Raw genomic sequence first — 6921 nt, 5'->3', positions numbered from 1 at the left:
CATAGAACGATAGAATCATAGAATCATAGAATCAAAGAACGATAGATTTATAGAATCATAGAATCATAGAACGATAGAATCATAGAATCATAGAATCATAGAATCATAGAATCATAGAATCATAGGACCATAGAATCATAGAATCATGGAATGCTAGAAAGCTAGAATCAAAGGACCATAGAATCAGAGAATATTAGAAACATAGCATTACAGAATCCTAGTTTCAGAGAATCATATAATCCTAGCATTATAGAATCCTAGAATCATAGAATCATGGAATCATAGAATCATAGAACCAGAGAACCAGCGAATCATATAATTGCAGAATCATAGAATCATAGAATCCATGAATCCTAGTATCATCGAATCCTAGAATCCGAGAATCATAGAATCATAAAACCATAGAATCATAGAATCACACAATAACAGAATCATAGAATCATAGAATCCTAGAATCATAGAATCATAGAGTCATAGAATCATAGAGTCATAGAATCATAGATTCATAGAGTCATAGAAACATAGAATCATAGAGTCATAGCATCATACAATCATAGAATCATAGAGTCATAGAGTCATAGAAACATAGAATAATAGAATCATAGAATCATAGAGTCAGAGAGTCATAGAATCATAGAGAAATAGAATCATAGAATCATAGAATCCTAGGATCCTAGAATCATAGAATAATAGAGTCATAGAATCAGATAGTCATAGATTCTGAGAATGATATATTCATAGATTCAGAGATTCATAGAATTATAGAATCATAGAGTCATAAATTCAAGGAATCAAAGAATTATAGTCATAGAATCATAGATTCATAGAATCATGGAAACAGAGGATCATAGAATCATAGAATCATAGAATCATAGAATCATTGAATGATAGAATCATAGAATCATAGAATCATAGAACGATAGAATCATAGAATCATAGAATCATAGAATCATAGAATCATAGGACCATAGAATCATACAATCATGGAATGCTAGAAAGCTAGAATCAAAGGACCATAGAATCAGAGAATATTAGAAACATAGAATTACAGAATCCTAGCTTCAGAGAATCATATAATCCTAGCATTATAGAATCCTAGAATCATAGAATCATGGAATCATAGAATCATAGAACCAGAGAACCAGCGAATCATATAATTGCAGAATTATAGAATCATAGAATCCATGAATCCTAGTATCATCGAATCCTAGAATCCTAGAATCATAGAATCATAAAACCATAGAATCATAGAATCACACAATAACAGAATCATAGAATCATATAATCCTAGAATCATAGAATCATAGAGTCATAGAATCATAGAGTCACAGAATCATAGATTCATAGAGTCATAGAAACATAGAATCATAGAATCATAGAGTCATAGCATCATACAATCATAGAATCATAGAGTCATAGAGTCATAGAAACATAGAATAATAGAATTATAGAGTCATGGAGACATGGAATCATAGAATCATAGTGCCATAGAGTCGTAGAATCATAGAATCATAGAATCATAGAATCATAGAGTCAGAGAGTCATAGAATCATAGAGCCATAGAATCATAGATTCATAGAATCATAGAGTCATAGAATCATAGATTCATAGAATCATAGGATCATGGAGTCATAGAATCATAGAATAATAGAATCATAGAGACACAGAATCAGAGAGTCATAGAATCATAGAATAATAGAGTAATAGCATCATAGAATCATAGAGACTTAGAATCATAGATTCATAGAATAATAGAGTCAAAGAAACATAGATTCATAGGATCATTGAATCAGAGGATCATAGAATCATAGAATCATAGAATCAAAGAATCATAGAACCATAGAATCATAGAATCATAGAATCATAGAGTCATAGAATCATAGAAGCAGAGAATCATAGAATCATGGAGTCATAGAATCATAGAATCATAGAATCATAGAATCCGAGAATCATAGAACCATAGAAGCAAAGAAACATCGAGTCATAGAATCATATAATCATAGAATCATTGAACGATAGAATCATACAATCATAGAATCAGAGAACGATAGATTCATAGAATCATAGAATCATGGAATCATAGAACAATAGAATCATAGAATCATAGAATAATAGAATCATCAAATCATAAAATCATAGGACCATAGAATTATAGAATCATGGAATCCTAGAAACCTAGATTCAAATGATCATAGAATCATAGAATTTTAGAATCATAGAATCATTGTACGATAGAATCATAGAATCACAGAATAACAGAATCATAGAATCATAGAATCCTAGAATCATAGAATCATAGAGTCATAGAATCATAGAGTCATAGAATAATAGATTCATAGAATCATAGAGTCATAGAATCATATAATCATAGAGTCATAGAGTCATAGGATCATAGTCATAGAATCATAGAATCATAGAATCATATAGCCATAGAATCATAGATTCATAGAATCATAGAATCATAGAATCATACAGTCATAGAATCATAGTCATAGAATCATAGAATCCTAAAATCATAGAATCATAGAAGCATAGAACCATATAATTATGTAATAGTAGAGTCATAGAATCATAGAATCCTTCAATCCTTGAATCATAGAATCCTAGAATCCTAGAATCATAGAATCATAAAACAATAGAATCAAAGAATCACAGAAACATAGAATCATCGAATCCTAAAATCCAAGAATCATAGAATCATAGAATCATAGAGCATAGAATCATAGAGTCATAGAGTCATAGAATCATAGAATCATAGAATGATAGAATCATAGAGCATAGAATCAGAGAATCATAGAGTCATAGTCATAGAGTCAAAGAGTCATAGAGTCATAGAGTCATAGAGTCATAGAAACATAGAATCATAGAATCATAAAATCATAGAATCATAGAATCATTGAATGATAGAATCATAGAATCATAGAATCATAGAACGATAGAATCATAGAATCATAGAATCAAAGAACGATAGATTTATAGAATCATAGAATCATAGAACGATAGAGTCATAGAATCATAGAATCATAGAATCATAGAATCATAGGACCATAGAATCATAGAATCATGGAATGCTGGAAAGCGAGAATCAAAGGACCATAGAATCAGAGAATATTAGAAACATAGAATTACAGAATCCTAGTTTCAGAGAATCATATAATCCTAGCATTATAGAATCCTAGAATCATAGAATCATGGAATCATAGAATCATAGAACCAGAGAACCATGCGAATCATATAATTGTAGAATCATAGAATCATAGAATCCATGAATCCTAGTATCATCGAATCCTAGAATCCTAGAATCATAGAATCATAAAACCATAGAATCATAGAATCACACAATAACAGAATCATAGAATCATAGAATCCTAGAATCATAGAATCATAGAGTCATAGAATCATAGAGTCAGAGAATCATAGATTCATAGAGTCATAGAAACATAGAATCATAGAATCCTAGAGTCATAGCATCATACAATCATAGAATCATACAGTCATAGAAACATAGAATCATAGAATCATAGAGTCATGGAGTCATGGAATCATAGAATCATAGTGTCATAGAGTAGTAGAATCATAGAATCATAGAATCATAGAATCATAGAGTCAGAGAGTCATAGAATCATAGAGCCATAGAATCATAGATTCATAGAATCATAGGATCATGGAGTCATAGAATCATAGAATAATGGAATCATAGAGACACAGAACCAGAGAGTCATAGAATCATAGAATAATAGAGTAATAGCATCATAGAATCATAGAGACTTAGAATCATAGATTCATAGAATAATAGAGTCACAGAAACATAGATTCATAGAATCATTGAATCAGAGGATCATAGAATCATAGAATCATAGAATCATAGAGTCATAGAATCATAGAATCATAGAATCAAAGAATCATAGAAACATAGAGTCCCAGAATCATAGAACCATAGAATCATAGAAATAGATAGTCAGAGAATCATAGAATCACAGAATCCAAGAATCATAGAATCATAGAATCATAGCATCATAGAGTCATAGTGTCACAGAGTCATAGAATCATAGAATCATAGAATCATAGAGTCATAGAGTCATAGAATCATTGAATCATAGAACCACAGAATCATAGAATCAGAATCATAGAATCATAGAAGAATTCAATCATAGAGTTACGGAATCATAGAATCATACAATCATACAATCATAGAGCAATAGAATCATAGAATCATAGAATCATAGAGTCATAGAATCATAGAAGCAGAGAATCATAGAATCATGGAGTCATAGAATCATAGAATCATAGAATCATAGAATCCGAGAATCATAGAACCATAGAAGCATAGAAACATCGAGTCATAGAATCATAGAATCATAGAAACATTGAACGATAGAAACATAGTATCATAGAATCATAGAACGATAGATTCATAGAATCATAGAATCATGGAATCATAGAACAATAAAATCATAGAATCATAGAATAATAGAATCATCGAATCATAAAATCATAGGACCATAGAATTATAGAATCATGGAATCACAGAATCCTAGATTCATAGAATCATAGAATCATAGAATCCTAGCATCATAGAATCCTGTAATCATAGAATCCTAGAATCCTAGAATCCTAGAATCATACAATCATTGAATCAAAAAACCATATAATCAGAGAATCATAGAATCACAGAATCATAGAATGATAGAATGCTAGAATCCTAGAATCATGGAATAATAGAGTCATAGAATCAGAGAGTCATAGATTCTGAGAATCATATATTCATAGAATCAGAGATTCATAGAATTATAGAATCATAGAATAATAGAGTCATAGAATCAGATAGTCATAGATTCTGAGAATGATATATTCATAGATTCAGAGATTCATAGAATAACAGAATCATAGAATCATAGAATCATAGAGTAATAGAATCATAGAGTCATAGAATCAAGGAATCAAAGAATTATAGTCATAGAATCATAGATTCATAGAATCATGGAAACAGAGGATCATAGAATCATAGAATGATAGAATCATAGAATCACTGAATGATAGAATCATAGAATCATAGAATCATAGAACGATAGAAGCAAATAAACATCGAGTCATAGAATCAAGGAATCATAGGATCATAGAATCCGAGAATCAGAGAATCATGGAATCATAGAATCATTGTATCATAGAATCCAAGAATCTTAGCATCATAGAATCCTCAAATCATTGAACCATAAAATTATAGAGTCATAGAGTAATAGAATCATAGAATCATAGAGTCATAGAGTCATAGAATCATAGTCATAGAATCATAGAATACTAAAATCATAGAATCATAGAAACATAGAACCTTAGAATTATATAATTGTAGAGTCATAGAATCATAGAATCCTAGAATCCTTGAATCCTAGAATCATAGAATCCTAGAATCATAAAACCATAGTATCAAAGAATCACAGAATCACAGAATCATAGAATAATCGAATTCTAGAATCCAAGAATCATAGAATCATAGAATCATAGAATCATAGAATCATAGTCATAGAACCATTGAATCATAGAATCATAGAATCATAGAGTCATAGAATGATAGAATGATAGAATGATAGAATCATAAAATCATAGGACCATAGAATCATAGAATCATGGACTCCGAGAAACCTAGATTCAAAGCACCATAGAATCATAGAATCTTAGAATCATAGAATCACAGAATAACAGAATCATAGAATCATAGAATCATAGAATCATAGAGTCATAGAATCATAGAGTCATAGAATCATAGAATCATATAATCATAGAGTCATAGAATCATAAAACCATAGAATCATAGAATCACAGAATCATAGAATCATAGATTCATAGAATCCTAGAATCCTAGAATCATAGAATCATAGAGTCATAAAATCATAGAATCAAAGAGTCATAGAATCATAGAATCCAAGAAACATAGAACCATAGAATCTTAGAAACATATAGTCATAGAATCATAGAATGATAGAATCTTAGAATCATAGAATCATAGAATCATAAAATCATAGGACCATAGAATCATAGAATCATGGACTTCAAGAAACCTAGATACAAAGGACCATAGAATCATATAATCTTAGAATCATAGAATCACAGAATCCTAGATTCATATAATCATAGAATCATAGAATCCTAGCATCATAGAATCCAAAATCATAGAATCCTCGAATCATAGAATCATAGAACCATAGAACCATAGAACCATAGAACCATAGAATCATATAATTGTAGAGTCACAGAATCATCGAATCACAGAATCATAGAATCATAGAATCAAAGAATCATAGAATCATAGATTCATAGAATCATGGAAACAGAGGATCATAGAATCATAGAATGATAGAATCATAGAATCATTGAATGATAGAATCATAGAATCATAGAATCATAGAACGATAGAAGCAAATAAACATCGAGTCATAGAATCATAGAATCATAGAATCATTGAACGATAGAATCATAGAATTATAGAATAATAGAACGATAGATTCATAGAATCATAGAATCATGGAATCATAGTACAATAGAATCATAGAATCATAGAATAATAGAATCATCGAATCATAAAATCATCGGACCATAGAATTATAGAATCATGGAATCCTAGAAACCTAGATTCAAATGATCATAGAATCATAGAATTTTAGAATCATAGAATCATTGAACGATACAATCATAGAATCATAGAATCATAGAATCACAGAATAACAGAATCATAGAATCATAGAATCCTAGATTCATAGAATCATAGAGTCATAGAATCATAGAATCATATAATCATAGAGTCATAGCATCATAAAATCATAGAATCATAGAGTCGTAGAGTCATAGAAACATAGAATCATAGAGTCATAGAGTCATAGGATCATAGTCATAGAATCATAGAATCATAGAATCATATAGTCATAG

The sequence above is a fragment of the Pristiophorus japonicus genome, chromosome 18, assembly GCF_044704955.1.
Source record: "Pristiophorus japonicus isolate sPriJap1 chromosome 18, sPriJap1.hap1, whole genome shotgun sequence".
In the NCBI taxonomy this organism is placed as follows: domain Eukaryota; kingdom Metazoa; phylum Chordata; class Chondrichthyes; family Pristiophoridae; genus Pristiophorus; species Pristiophorus japonicus.
Note: the sequence above shows the minus strand (reverse complement) of the source record.